At 34.4% G+C, this 16,154-nt stretch overlaps 1 pseudogene; it reads left to right on the top strand.

The window, feature by feature from the left end:
• The first annotated feature begins 7,966 nt into the window (after positions 1–7,966).
• LOC135209387 (uncharacterized) lies at positions 7,967–10,180 on the top strand (annotated as a pseudogene).
• Positions 10,181–16,154: the final 5,974 nt, after the last annotated feature.

Below are 16,154 nucleotides of genomic sequence, written 5' to 3'. Positions count from 1 at the left end.
ATCTTGGAAGGAAAGCAGTTATTAGGGTCAGGCTGATTCTCATCGGGGAGTTAGTTATACAACTGGGCGTAAGCTATCTAACCCGGAAACTTCTTATATAAGGAATCACATTATTAAATGTAAAAGTACAAACAAACATGAAAATTTTAAAATTATTGGCCAGACAAAGTAACTTAACGCACTGTTGATTTTGGAAACGCTAAACATCAAATTGCGAGTTCCTAATCTACACAACCATTCCTCTGCTGTCCCGTTGTTTACAGCCTAAATTTCCTGTCATTCCTTGTACCTCTTGACGTTGTTTACTTTTAGTGTGTGTTTATCTTTAATGCTGAAAGGTTGGTTAAGTGTGGAGCTTTTTTTTTGCTGTAATTTTAGGAATATATGACTTTGACTTTTGATTGTATGTTAGCGTTCTCCTTATGTAAGTACTATATACTTTTGCCAAGATAATATAACGTTCTTTTCGTTATTCATAATTTTTTTGTGCTTCTAGTCTCAGTTTTAGTCAAGTGTGGATGTAATCTAAGTATGTGAGTTGTAATTTCACCATTATGTTGTTTTAGCTTTTTCAACTCTTGGATCTTTTAATCAGCTCTTATTGCATGTTAACATATTATTCTTTATTTTGTAGAAAATCCCTAAATATGTTGCGATATGTGTATCTCATAGTATTTCTGACCTTAATCTTATATTTCATTGATACAATTTCATATCTGCCAGCGTGGCTGTTTGAATGATCTGAATAAACTTGTATTTCAACATTAGCAACTGAAGAGTTGTAACTATGTACAAAAATTCTCTCTCTCTCTCTCTCTCTCTCTCTCTCTTATAGTTATTGAAATATTTGTATGTTGTTGCTCAGATATACTTGGTCCTGAAGAAAGGTTCCCGGTCAGTCACTTTGGGACATTTTGTTCTCTATAACTTTCTCAATATATCAAATCCGTATGACTGATGTCTGCTCCTAAGTTGAAAGGAACTTACTTTACAAATTAGTATGAAAAAAGATAAAGGATTTGCATATACAAAATGGATGATTTTTATGTTCATCATGTCTCGGGATATTTGAAACTTGAATTAAAATCTTTTTTATAACATTCTTGATATTCTGAAATTCCAACTGGGACGTCGAGATGGTATATACTGAGATCGTAGAACATAAATGTCAGCATATGGTAAATCCTAATGATTATTATTCAACCACATGCTTTTTTTTCTGGCAAGTTTTTCTTATAAACATATAGCAAAGAAAGTAAGATAATGGGTAGCTAAAGGCTTCTTAAAGGAAGGAGGTTACAGGAATCATGGAAACTACAGCGAGGACAGGAGCTCCGAAAGTTGGAAGTGATGGGAAAATTAAAAGTCACAGAATTGAGCATATACAACACATTAGTAATGATTATGTTTGCGAAATACAGGAAAGCAATATGTAATAATTCAAATGCAATACACAAAAGTAATATGTGATCATTAGAATGAAAAGTACAGCAAATATCACATGAATAAAATAAATAACCGCCATTTGTCTGCGTGTTTCTGTCTTTAGTACTTTGTTACACTATTCTAAGCATGCAATACATTTCTGGTCTTCTTCCAATTCCTCTCGTCTTTCATTGACTCTCTTTTTCCTCGGCAAAACCCATTTCCCTTTCTTTTCTTCATGCTATTTATGTCTATGTTAACAATAAGAGACTCAGAAATGACGACATACTTGATAAAGGATGTTTCTTTCTTCTTTTTTTATCTTTATTTATTCTTTATTATATTTGGAGGGTTGTCTTGAATCCTTTAGTATGGTCAAATGGCCGCACATCTAACCAACTTTAGCTTCGCTATCTAAGCCTTTAATGACTGGATGGAGGCATGGTATATGCTATAAAGTTTGCAAAATGCTAACAATAATGAAATCATTCTCAATTACTCTTTTAGTGAATACCAAATGAAAAGTATAGAAAATCGTTGGTTGGTACTTGTGACATTTAACATAATGAGTGAGACTAGAACAAATCTTAAGCAAATGTAAACGAATAACCAGCGTTTCATGCCCTTTTTTAGACTCCCATCGAAGTCTCCTTCTAACTTTTATGACGGTCATTGCTCGACATAATGTTATGCAATTAGTTTTCTAGGTGGATCTTTTGAAATATAACGTTCGTCGGTCATCAGAGTTTCCCCTGCAATTGCGGCGAAATACAGAAATATTTCAGATAGTAAAATACAAAGGTTGGGAAATTATTTATAGTGTGCTGTTATAATATAACCTTTGCAATTTATTTGATAATCTATTTTAATTATAGAAGCAATCGCCGTCATTTACGGCATAAAGATCTTCTAAATTCTATTAAAAAGACTACTCAATTTTATATTTTACATTTAAGCTACAAGAGACACGAGTCTTCACCAATAATCACCTCTCACCAGAGATATAGGAATTAAACTTCAAACTTTACATAGATTACTTCCGTAATATGTTAATGGCTCATAACGTTACAAAAATTTAACCCCAAAAATATGCCATTTGTTCCTGCAGTTTCACAGCCTCATCTCAAGAGATCACCGGAAAATGACATCTGTCTTAAAAACAAAAACAAAACTGCATAGTTCAAAAAGCTCCTGTCTATTATCTACCTCTGATGGGTTGGGCTCCAGTGGACCTGCTTACAATACTTCCCACTCTACTGTGGTTCAACTGCCTTACATGCTTTGAGAGTAAGCAAGAGAAATTCTGCTTAAAACTCCCAAAACACAAGAGTTTTTAGAACAAAATATTAGGAATACGATGAATGTGAAGTTATCCTCTGTTCTATATTTTTTGGTTCATTTTACTTCTAAAGAAGATGAAGAGGTCAATTGCGAAATAGCACTTACGCTATGAAGTAAAGTTAAAGTGTTTTTTTTTTTAATTTATCAGTTGCCTTAAAGGGACCATGCCATTTTTCCTTTGTGGATCTGGAAAGTAGTCAAATACTAAAAAAAAAAAATCCGGCAAGAAGATATAAATTTCAATGAATAACATGAGTTTCTAATAAGTATATTTTCTCTGATATACAAGGAATCTGTTGCCTGCAACTGAAATAGGTAAAAATTTGTCAAAAAAAGAAATTAACAGAAAATATAGTAGATCAAAATAGACTTAAGTAAATAGCAAGATCCAAGTCAGATCGTCACAAGAATGCAAAATCTCAGGAATTGGGTAGTATGATAGATAATGTGGTATCTCAACAATGCAGGTAAAAATGGATTGATGGAATGAATTGATGAAAGTATATGGCACCAACAGCTACTATTTCAAGTTTAGGCATATAAGCGTATTGGCACAAAACTATGAGGCCAATATGAAGATAAAATGATCAGGATACTGTGGATTACATCCTCTCCTAAAAGCGAGAGAGAGAGAGAGAGAGAGAGAGAGAGAGAGAGAGAGAGAAGAATTACAAGGTCAAAATACATCAATATATACTTAGTTTGTATATTGTTCAGCCTAAGTAAAGGACGTAATTGCGATAAAATGAGAAGAGAGAGAGAGAGAGAGAGAGAGAGTGGTCCATATGTTCACTAAGTTTTTAATATTCTGTAAAGCCCAAGTTTACGGCAACGGACGCAAACCGTAATAAGAGAGAGAGTAGATTACAGGGTCATATATATACTAGTTTATATTGTTCAGCCTAAGTAAAGGACGTAATTGCGATAAAATGAGAGAGAGAGAGAGAGAGAGAGAGAGAGAGAGAGGTCATATGTTCACTAGTTAATATTGTAAAGCCCAAGTTAAGGACGCAACCGTAGTAAGAGAGAGAGAGAGAGAGAAGAGAGAGAGAGAGAGAGAGAGAGAGAGAGAGAGAGAGAGAGAGAGAGAAATTTAATTGTCATCTAACATTAGACTGCAATAGTCCTGAGTATGAAGAACATGATGGTCAGGTATTTTCCAACATCTTTTAACACGGATGTCATGGAAAGCTTTTTATACATATCATTGCTTTATTTCATAATTTCCTGTAACTCTGATAAACAAAACAAGTTGTCCCGGATCTGACTGACGTGAAAACACGGTCACAAGTGACCATTATTAGTTTATTGAAGAGTCTATTTTGTTTGTTGCTAATCCTTCCCACTACCCGTTATTATATTAGCGGAAAATCTTTCTTCTAAATGCAGAAGCTAGTTGCAACCATTGTCCTTATTCTGCTAAGTAAAGAGAGAGAGAGAGAGAGAGAGAGAGAGAGAGAGAGAGAGAGAGAGAGAGAGAACTGAATCTATCTCCATAATTCTCAGTAATCGCTTCCCATTACCCTCCATTCCAGTCGCCCAAACCAAATCCGGTGTCAGGGAGATCATTTCAGTCACTATTTCTGGAGAAGCCAATAACTTAACGAGGATATCCCAGGTCACAGCCAAAGACGAAAGTGGAAATGTAAGTCAATAAATTCTGAGAGGATTCGAACGTCACAATACGAGACTTGAGAAACAAGATAACAATTTGTCTAATTTATGCAGCTGTCTCCTGAATGAGGCGAGGATAGTAAATAGGTATTTTTCATTTATGTATAATTTGGTATGCATTCTTAATTATTTTTCTTTTTTTCTCTTTTACCATTCATATTAATTTGCCTGAATATTTCCATATTTACCGATTAGATACTGAAAATATCTATTCATGTGCTTATATCTTTGATAAGTTTTCTTTCGATATGTCAATAAGGTCGTTTACTCTATAATCTCGCAGTTCTTTATCTTTTGAAAGACTAATTTCCTTTTGTACATGAGTTCATGACGAGCAGTAAAGTCTCGTTATATTTGTATTTCTTCTGATTCAGTGATGTAATTATGACAGAGTTGTCATCGATGCAGCCATTCATTCGTCCATTCGATTATTTCATGGGCAGTCACGTTCTCTGTTCAATTTGACATACAGCAACATTGCACAGTCAACATTGTGATACAAGACTAAATTCTATAACTCGCTAAATTTATTTTAGTTGGCATCACTATTTGGCAGGTTTTTCATTGGCTATTTCAGAGACTTTCAAATATTTTATCGGGCAAACGATTTAGCTTGACGCTGAATTTCAAGAATTTTAGATCTTTACACGTTCCTTCTAACTTATGGCATAGGCCATTTCTACAAAAGTAGATGACGGTACACGCTGGTATCTGTTTCCTAATTCCTGATGCAGTACTTTAGCAAATTACCCTGTGCACCAAAATTCATCAGTACGTTGCATACCGTAAGGAATACCAGAGGCTTAATATCTCCTTTGGATTTACGATTTTAGGATCATCATGTCAAGCTGTTCATTCTCCTTTTGAATTGCTGTAAAAATCTTAATCGTACTCCTTTAAATCCATTAAAGAAAAATAAATAAAAAAGATTTTTTGACTGTGAATGGTAGTCTAACTTACCGCCTATGTCAACCATGGAAATCGCAAATCGACTGTGCACTGTGTTCAATGAAATGTTTGTCTGGATGACTTTGAAATAATAACTGATAAGCTGTTGCCTTCAAATCATGCACATGTAATTGTTAAAATTAAGTATAATTGACTGCTATTCACAAGTTTAGTTGAACGATCAGCTTTGTGAAATTCATCTTTGGAATGTAATTAGACTTCAGATTGCAACAAAGGGGTACATAAGCCAAGTAGACTGGATGAAGAAAAATGTTCTTTTTTGCTGGATCCCCGGGGGCTTGTACCCCATGATGGAGATGAATATGATGTGATTAGTTTGTGTGAGATCTTAGATAACACAACTTATGAAAATGCCGTGAAGACAAGAAAGCCTTTAAAGGTAGCGTGATGTACTATCGTGCACAAAAATCCGTTCCCTTAGCCATCCAGAGAGTTTCGAATTCACTGACTATGAAACATCGAAGCAGTTGAACAAGTAACTAATGGAAGACCCAATAGATGTCGCACCGTAAGGACATATGGGAACAAGAAGAGGTGTGGGAAGTAGGCATTTTTCTTGAGCATACAATAGTCTCCACATTCTAACATCGTTAAAAAGTGTTCGTAAAGATTTTGTTGTTGACAATAGTGCTGGGTTTTAGTGTAAAATGTGCAGTTAAGGAAATATGCGAAATAAATATGAGAATAAAAGTGCTTGGGAAATCTTATCTTACCTTTACCTTCTCCCATATCCTCAACAAGGCTATTGGATCTGTTTTCCTCAATTTAACTCGATGATGAACGGAGGAAAACCATTTGGTGTCTGAGAGAGAGAGAGAGAGAGAGAGAGAGAGAGAGAGAGAGAGAGAGAGAGAGAGAGAGAGAGAGAATTAAAAAGGATTTGCTTGACATATGTTTTCAGGTTTGAAAGGAATAACTGTGGAGTTAATACTGTTACAATTATGAAAATTCGATTTTCGAAGATACCGGATAAAAATATTATTTCTTTCAATCCCGACAGAATTTTCCCTCAGAAATTATTTTGGATTCGATTCCTTGAAATCCAGATTTAAGACATTCTTTATGATTAACATTAGTGGACCATTATGGAAATCCACAAAATAATTTTTATCGTTTAAGTTAGAGTTTTGTTTGAACAATTTTTCTTATCCATCGGTATTCGTCACGCAAAATTTGTTTTGGGCCAGGCGACGTTATTTAAGGAACAACTCAAATCATCAAATGAAGACGTTAGTTTCCTTTGCGCGAGTTTGTGTCGACCGACTATTGGATTTATGCGGTTCCAGGGTCCTTGGCGCAGTGCACTTGTCCGGTGACGTGGTCGAAAGCTGATTTTCAGTCATGTAAAGTCTTCCTTCATTTTGAAACTGGTTGTTAGATGTATCAGTACGCAGTGCTGTTCTCCTACGGAAATTCGTCTGCTAAACGGAAAAAAATTTCGCCTTACGGACGATGACGTCACTACGGAAATTTTTCCGCAGCTTGGGTTTTTTGCTTGTAATGACCATAAAATCAAATTCTAATAAAAAATAATAATTTATAACTATAGTGTATATTTTTCCTTTCATAATATATGTCTGATACCATTAAAAAATATTATTAAAACTGCGTAAAACATGATGACGTAGCTCAAATACTTGACGACCGGACGGAAAACCACAGAGGGCTCACTCTTTCTCCAACCTTTGAAGCTACTACAACATTTTTATGAATCACAGCTGTATCTCTGACCTCGTCGCCTGCTTATGATTTGTATGCCACGCCATATAACCTAGTAAGTATTGGTAAATATTCACTTATTTCACTGCTTCTTGAATTTATTAGTCTTCGTGATTGCAGTTAGCCTTGTTCACAGAAAACGGAATCTTAAAAAACTTTTCTCAGAAATTATTTGGTAACTTGCAGAAAATTAGTTTTCTTTATTCAAACTAGTAATATCATTACTTTGCTTAAAAGATCAACATTGGTGATATTATTTCAAAAGTATCTCTTTACTAATGGCTAAATGAATAATAGCTTGTTCTGCTGCTATATTACATGGAGTTGTGACTACATGGAACTTGTTTTAACTATCAATATTTTCAAATTATGTGTCCTCGTCCAAACTTTCAAGAGAGTTGGCTCTCCAATGATCTCTTTAAACCTTGGCTTGCGCGAGTCCCTGGTAACCCACTGAAGGCATACTGTCAGGTATGTCACAAAGAGCTTAGTGCTGAGATATCTTCTCTTAAACGCCATCGGTCATCTCGACAGCATGTATCACTGGAAGAGAGACTCAGAGCAACCTCAGATGCCACTGATGAGGGCAAACAGTCGACCAGCGATCAGCAAGAAGAACGGTTGGCAGGTGCAACCGTCTTATTTATGGTTTTCTTAGCAGAGCACAATCTGCCCTTTAGGTAACAATTTCTTATATTTCTTATATATATACATACATACATACTAATTTTAATTTGTTACTATAAAATACTATATTTCATTGAATTTATAAATGCAGTCTTTGTGATGACATCATGGACCTACAAAGAATAAGTTCCCAGACTCCGAAATAGCTGCGTGCATGGCACTGAAGAGGAAACGATGTGCTACCCTGGTTCAAGTCTTAGGGGATCATGCTTTAAATGGATTGGCAGCGAAGCTTCGGAAGTCTAAATTTAGCATAATTATTGACGAAACAACTGACTGTTCGGTAAATAAAGCATGCGCTGTAATTGCTAAATATTTTGATGTTGATGAATGTAAAATAAAAACATCTATGCTAGACATCATAAACATTTATGAAGGGAATCGGGGTTCATCGGGGGAATCTTTATATAACATGATTTTGAACTGTTTAAATGCGTTACAAATTCCATTGAGTAACATAATAGGTTTCGCTGCTGATGGTGCCTCAAATGTAATGGGTACTGTTAACAGCGTATCAAGTAGGCTGAGACAGCAAATGCCAGGCATAACAATATTCCGATGCGTTGCACACAGTATTCACCTTTGCTCAAGTGAAGCAGCAAAGACACTGCCCCGAGTATGTGAAGACCTCATAAGGAATATATAAAAAATTTTTTCTCATAGTGCAAAACGCAAATATGAATTTAGAGAATTTCAATATTTCTGCCAGGTAAAACCTCATAAGTTACTGCATCCTTGTGCAACTAGGTGGTTATCGCTTCATCAAGCTGTTCCGAGAGTGTTAGAGCAGTGGCAGCCCCTCAAACTTTATTTCACGCAAATTGCATTGGAGGAAAGATTAACATCTGTAGAACAAATTCATAACACACTTAACGACCCTTCAGTTTTTTGTTATTTGGTTTTTTTGAACTACATTCTACCACAACTCAATAGTATAAACATAATTTTTCAGTCAAAGGGACCCACACTCCATCTCCTTCATGACAAAATATCCAATATGTACAGGTTACTACTGAAAAACTTTTGTTATCCTCACATAATTGCAAAAACTCCACTACATGAAATTGACCCTGCAGATGAAAATATTCATGTTCCACTTAATCAAATCTACCTTGGGGCTGAGCTTCACGATTTATTTCAGAAGCCAGAATATCAGCGCAGAGATATGGTTGAAAGTGTGAAAACAAGATGTAGAACTTTCCTAATTGTAGTCTGCCAGCAAATAAACAAAAGGTTTGACCTCAGCAACAAATTATGGAAATTGGCCTCATGCTTGCATCCAAAATCTGTTATGGATCATAATATTAGAAGTAGTGTACCATCTTTGATTGATTTAGGTAATGCTGTTCCCCGTATTAATAATTATGACAGGCAATCTTTAGACGACCAGTGGTGGGATGTAGCATGGCACACTTTCCCAGAGGAAATAAAGAACTCACCCAATGATATAGAGGCCTTTTATAAATATATTATGACAGTTGAAGATGGACTGGGTCAGAAAAAATATGAGTCTTTGGGTAAATTTGCAATGGAAATTCTATCTCTCCCTACCTCTAATGCTGATGCAGAGCGCCTTTTTTCTAAATTAAATTTAATAATAAAAAAGGAAAGAAAGAAACTGTCTAAAACTGGAAACTGTAAGATCTCTTATTCCACTTAAGTGAAATACTGAAAAAGGAAAGTTTAATGAGTTTGAACCGACAACAGAAATGCTTTTCTATGTGAAATAGATATTGCGTTTGTTTTCTAATTATGAATTGTGATAATTATTCTCTATTGTACTTTGACCTTTATTTTTGGTTCCTTTGGTTTTTACTTATTGTAAGTAATTGTTGTTAATATATTATTTTTTGTTAATAAATGCCTTGGTATCTTGAATGAAGTGTGATTAAAAATTTCATCTTCTAAAGATTTGTAGAGAAACAGTGGTTGTATCCTTAGATATATAATAAGAAACTCAAACTATTATTTCTTTCAATCCCGACAGAATTTTCCCTCAGAAATTATTTTGGATTCGATTCCTTGAAATCCAGATTTAAGACATTCTTTATGATTAACATTAGTGGACCATTATGGAAATCCACAAAATAATTTTTATCGTTTAAGTTAGAGTTTTGTTTGAACAATTTTTCTTATCCATCGGTATTCGTCACGCAAAATTTGTTTTGGGCCAGGCGACGTTATTTAAGGAACAACTCAAATCATCAAATGAAGACGTTAGTTTCCTTTGCGCGAGTTTGTGTCGACCGACTATTGGATTTATGCGGTTCCAGGGTCCTTGGCGCAGTGCACTTGTCCGGTGACGTGGTCGAAAGCTGATTTTCAGTCATGTAAAGTCTTCCTTCATTTTGAAACTGGTTGTTAGATGTATCAGTACGATTCAACTGTCGATTAGTGGTTCGGCGCAGAGTCAAAGTATATAGGGTCTGCTCAACTCAGCAGTGGGGGCGGAGCTAATACTGTGAAGACAGAAGAGTAACACTTCCCATGTTTCTCCATTGAATTACTTAAAGAAGCTTTAGTTTTTATACATTTAATCCATATCGCATGGTGTTTTTCATAAAATCTTGATAAAATCTGTAAAGCGGTCACATGCTTGATGTTTTTTAATACCCATTCTAAGTATATAGGGTCTGCTGAACTCGGCAGTGGAGGCGGAGCTAATACTGTGACGTCACAAGAATAACATTTCCAGTACTTCTCCATTGAATTACCTAAAGAATCCTTAGTTTTTATACATTTAATCCATATCGCATGGTGTTTTTCATAAAATCCTGATAAAATCTGTAGAGGTGTCACATTTTTTATTTTTTTTAATACCCATTCTCTCATTTAGTCACCAAGCCTTGTTTTATTGCACATAAATATACCAGTTTGAACACACACAGCTACTCCAGCTTTCTTCATATGTTTATTCTTTACTTATTTATTTACTTACCTATATACTGGTTTGCTGTATTCTCTACAAGTCCATTTTTTATAACATGACAACTCTCTCTCTCTCTCTCTCTCTCTCTCTCTCTCTCTCTCTCTCTCTCTCTCTCTCTATCTATCTATCTTTCTTTCAGGTAGTAATATTATCAAGATTTTAAATAATTCTTAAGAAATGTATTTAGTTCTGTCACTGTGTTCATACCTCACTTTGAAAAGCAACTTTTTTTTATGCTAAAGGTTAGAATGATATATTAATTATATTTTCCAAATCTTATGAATACTTATTGTTATGCAATAAATACAAAGAAAATGTGGATACAGGCAGTGTAAAAAATGGCACTTGCATTTGCACGACTTGACCACAAAAAAGAAAACAATATCAAAAGTATAAGAATTACATCATATAAGATATAAGGTATCAAAGGAATAAATGATGAAGAAAATGATACAGGGAACACATTTCCAGCAAATTTCTCATTAGCACTTCATATCACATAAATATACTTCCGAACACATAAGTTTACGTATAACACAAACTGAAAACATAAAGGTATTAATTATGCATGCCTCAAACGATTATAATATTTTCGGAAAAAGTTCAAAAAGGTATTCGTCAGTCTGGCTGGATGTATCTGATGGCGTTTCACAAGGGGCGGGGCTAGATTTCAGATCTCCCACGAACGCTTAATTTTCTATAATTTTTGCGTGCGTAGATAATTTTTTCTGTGCGTGATTATGGGTTTGAAAATAATTTTAATTGTAATGTGTCATATACCAATTGAAAGGGCATTCTTTGTAATTTTACATGGTATATGGTAAAATGTAATAAGATGAAAAATTATGTAAGAAAAGTGTGGTAAATATTTACATGAAATTTTAAAATTTTGGTCCGTCTTTGACCTAGAATACTTCGAAAATTTCTAAGAACACCTATCAATTTTATTTATGCATTATATAGTAAATTTTATCAGCTTTCTAATCCATTTTTCAGTTTATTTCTATCGTCATCCCTTAGTCAGATACGCTACGAAACGTGAATGTATGTAGGTTGACGGATGAAGTAATTGCACATTTTTGTGTGCGTAGATAATTTTTTCTGTGCGCGCTTGTGGGTTTGAAAGTAATCGTAATTGTAATGTGCCATATATCATTTGAAAGAGCATTCTTTGTACTTTAACGTAGTGTACGGCAACATGCAACAAGGGGAAAATTATATAAAAAAAACGCCATCGCAAAAATAGTTATATGAAAATGTTATCGTCAATATAGTTTCATAAAGATATGGTCCTTTTGTAACTTATGACGTTTCACAAGGTGCGGGGATAGGTTTTAGTGCCGCCTCGTGAGCAGACCTTGTATACTTTGACTCTGGATCGGCGTTTATCCATTTCAGCTCGTCTGTTCCAACGTAGATTTGGAAAAAATTTACTCAAGAAATATTTCACTTGACTGTACTTCGTGTTAACATCGTAGATTGAGTACCCTTTTAAGGTTTTGTGCTTTTTCTATGTTATTTAACGTACTTCGTGTATTTTCAAGTAGGCTGTACATTTCTTAGAACTTTCTGTTCAGAACTGTTTGAATTTGTTCTTTGGACCTTGACTATACATTTTAATGTGTTTTTTGTAGACGAAACTCTGCTTAAATTTCTTGTGTAAGTTTGCAGGATTTATCCAGTATTTTCATTTTTTTTTATTCTTGAAGTTCGACGCCATGGGTTTGGTTCAGTGACGGCCGGTGAGGCAGTTACGGTCTCTTGTTTCACACCGACTAGTACTTTTCCTGTCTTGCTGTCTCCTTGTGGTTCCTACGGATTGATTTAAGTTCAGAATCTATTTCGTTTATTGGCGGAGAGGTTTTTTTTATGCATAAGTTTGTGCTATTTGCGTACATTTTTTACCTTGACCCGATCGTAGATCTCTTGATACATTATGATGAGTCTAGGATTAATATTTTTATTTTTACTAAATATTTTTTCTCGATCAGATAATGCCGAGGACCTGCATGTTGGAATTCGGTTTATTACAGTAAGAAAAATACAGTAAAACTAAGTTTTCCCATTGTTGTTGTACATCTAGTTCATCACAAACAGTTTAGCAAGGCTTTTAAGAAAGTTTTGTTTGAATTAAATGGCTGTTTAATTATGAAAAGTTTTTTTTTTCTTTTTTTAAGGACAATAACATCAGGATAATAACATAATTGTTGGAGTTAGCATGTGAACTTGAAGAAAATTTACTTTTAAAAACTTTTGTCAAAACTACTTAAATGGCATTAGATATTTTTTGACTTGAGTATATTTGACTTTCTAATACTCTTTAAACATTTCAGGGAATGATACTACAATGAATATTTAAGACTGGTTGAAAAAAAGCTGCAGCTATCCCGAGATTCTTCAGAACTTTAATATCCTTTTTTTTTCCTTTTCCTCCACCCCATCGGGGGCGGTGGCCCTGATCGGGTGGAGGCGCTCCTAAGGGCTTGCACAGTAGGCGTGTTGGCCTACTGTGAGAGTCCTTGGAGTTTTTTATTTTAACGTTGCAGATGACAATGAGTTTTAACTTTATTACTAGTAATTTCTTAAACTGATAACCTAGTAATTTAAGTAGATTAGCGTCGCACTTAATGTTTTGTACATATGCAATGGTTTGTAGACATATGATGGTTTGAATGAAACTGGTCTAAGAGTTCCTGTATTAACAGTTAACTTGCATCAGCAAGCCATATAGTCTTTATGGCGATTGAATTTATTAGCTTAATCCACTCTGGTTTGTTACTTCTTGCCCTAATACTGTGATTTCAAAAGCTATTTTTTACAACAGATTAATTTGATCAGTTTTTCATGTGCAAGTTTTCAGTTTAGGTTAGTTTGATCTTTATAGAAAAACTTTAGAATGATTACTTCTGGATAAGTGTTTCTAGTTTATCAAAGCTTCCATTTCATTTTTAGTTTTGGATCATGAAATCTATTAAAATCCGTGATCATAACTATATATTTGGGAGATGTTAGTATTTTGAAGGTTTGATGTTTTTTTTATTTTTTTTTTATTATAAGATTTTGCATAAAAGAAAACTTAAGAAATGAGCAACAGTGTACGTTAACTTTTAATTTTTTTCTACCTTGTATTAAGGTTTGCTCTTAATTTGCTTTTATCCAAAGTTTTTCCTGTTGCTTTTCATGACTCACAGGTGACCTTGCTCAGAGGGGTTTAGGATGGCGGACTGAAGGATTTAGAGTAATCGTGTGATAAGTTCGTGGAATAAAACTTTTTCCATATGTTACAAAGGCGAGGCTTTCCCAATTTTAGTTTTGAAGTGTGATAAAACAGGTTTTGAGAATAAAATATAATGTAACCGTAGATTCTTGATTAAGAAAATTCCAGTGTGCGTGCACCATCCCGTAAATACTATTGTTTGCAACCACACAAAATTTAACCCTATTGTCAGTAAAAGGGTACATATACTGTTAGTTAGTTTTTTTTTTTTTTTTTTTTTTTATTCAAGGGTAAGATTTTTAGTGATTTGTCTTAATTCTAATTTGTAATAGTACTGTATATCAAATTGTTAACGAATATAAAGGAAATTGACTGGGACTATATTTTGAAATTTCATCCTGTAGCGTTCAGTGTTCTGATGGCTGAGAGTTAAAAGTCTGGTTTTGTACAGTTTTCCCTCCTAGGGTAAAAATATCTGATATGGCTTAAATCTCGGCAGTTGGGCGTTTGTTTGAAACTGACAAGATCCTGGATATGCTTTGGTTAAAAAACGGGATTGGTAACCTGGATAGGCCCATATACAAATAACTTGGAATCTCAGTTAAAAGGCTGCCCTGCAGTAAGTAGTGGTTTAGAAATGGAAAAACTTGGTTTGATGATAGGGTTTGCTTTGGTTGGATTTTTGGTGATAAGTGACCCGAGGTTAGAGAATTATATTTACGCTGCAAATGTTATTTTAGATATAGGGCGAAAGTATAAAGTTGGGTTTTTTTTATAGGCAAAAACAAATGCATTCTAACGGTAACGCTAGTTTTAAATTGCCTAATTACGATCCAGGGCTGCAGCAATTAACGGCATGTTAACTCAACTTGGATTATTAATGAAAAGACGTTGAAACACTGTATTAGGATATTTAGGAAAGATAAGCTGTGCTTCCAAGCAGGTGAGAACGGCAGGACTCCCAATGGAACTAGCGATTTACGTAATTATTTACGGATGGGATGAGCTATTAAACCTAAACGAGTGGTGAAGATGACACACACCTCTGTATTTAAGTTTAAATAGATCAAAGTTTGTATTTAAGTTTAAATAGATCAAAGTTTGTATTTAAGTTTAAATAGATCAAAGTTTGTATTTAAGTTTAAATAGATCAAAGTTTAATCTGCCTGAAAAATGTGTTAAAATGCTCAATTCGCTACTATTCATGGAGTCATGTGTCCATTTAAATGAGACATTACTTTTTATTGAAAACCTAATATTTTGCGATATCCTCCTTGCAATATAGATTATCCAAACAGGTTACAGGAGTCCAGAGGGTAGTACTTTTATAAATAATTATACTTTAAAGAAGAAAATAAGCTTTGTCTGGTCCTGGAATATGTTAGTTGGCACTATTAAGTACAGAATGCAGTATAGGCTGTATATGGCTCTTACACACGGTTGTCAAAATTGATGACATGAGAGCAATACATAACTCCTGAACATTTCTGGGCCGTGTCTTAATTGATTTTCGTTGATAAAATCTTAAAGCATCGGATATAGATCGTATTTGGGATATAGATTAATTGAGGCCATAAAATAACTGGCAAAACTATGCAGTGATATCTAATGTTGATAATTAAGGCACTTAGAGTAAATCAGAGATTTAAAGGGAAACTTGGCTAAACCTAGCAGGCTCGTAGATAGGCTGATATAACTTCATAACTGAAGGCCTTCCCACTCATTGACACTGTAGCACGACGTACTTGACTAGACGCCAGCCCATATACGTAATGAATGAAGACTGGGATGTTGGTGGTAGTGGTAATAGTAGTGTATGGAATGATTATTTTGTTTCACACTCAAACACCCAAGTAGTGTACAATAAGGGAAAGTGCATCAAATAAGAATATTAATGGTGTAATACAGTTCCACGGTGCAATTCACGTTCCCTGTAACTTGTATTAAATATACACAAAGTTTTACATACACTAACACACACTATGAAAACCATCGTCCGGATGCCCACGAAATTTACTAACCGGTCATATGGCCTGTGTGGATATGGGCCAGTATTTATGAATATAAATGCATTTTATAACATACTTTGTTTTTCCTATGCAAACGGCCATGTAGTATTGATAATGAAATTATTAATCAATGATGATAACCACAATATTCACAGATTCTCATTCTTTTTATTATAATCATTAT

Source organism: Macrobrachium nipponense, chromosome 37 (assembly GCF_015104395.2).
Source record: "Macrobrachium nipponense isolate FS-2020 chromosome 37, ASM1510439v2, whole genome shotgun sequence".
Lineage (NCBI taxonomy): Eukaryota > Metazoa > Arthropoda > Malacostraca > Decapoda > Palaemonidae > Macrobrachium > Macrobrachium nipponense.
This window is presented reverse-complemented; position numbering and strand designations above follow the sequence as displayed.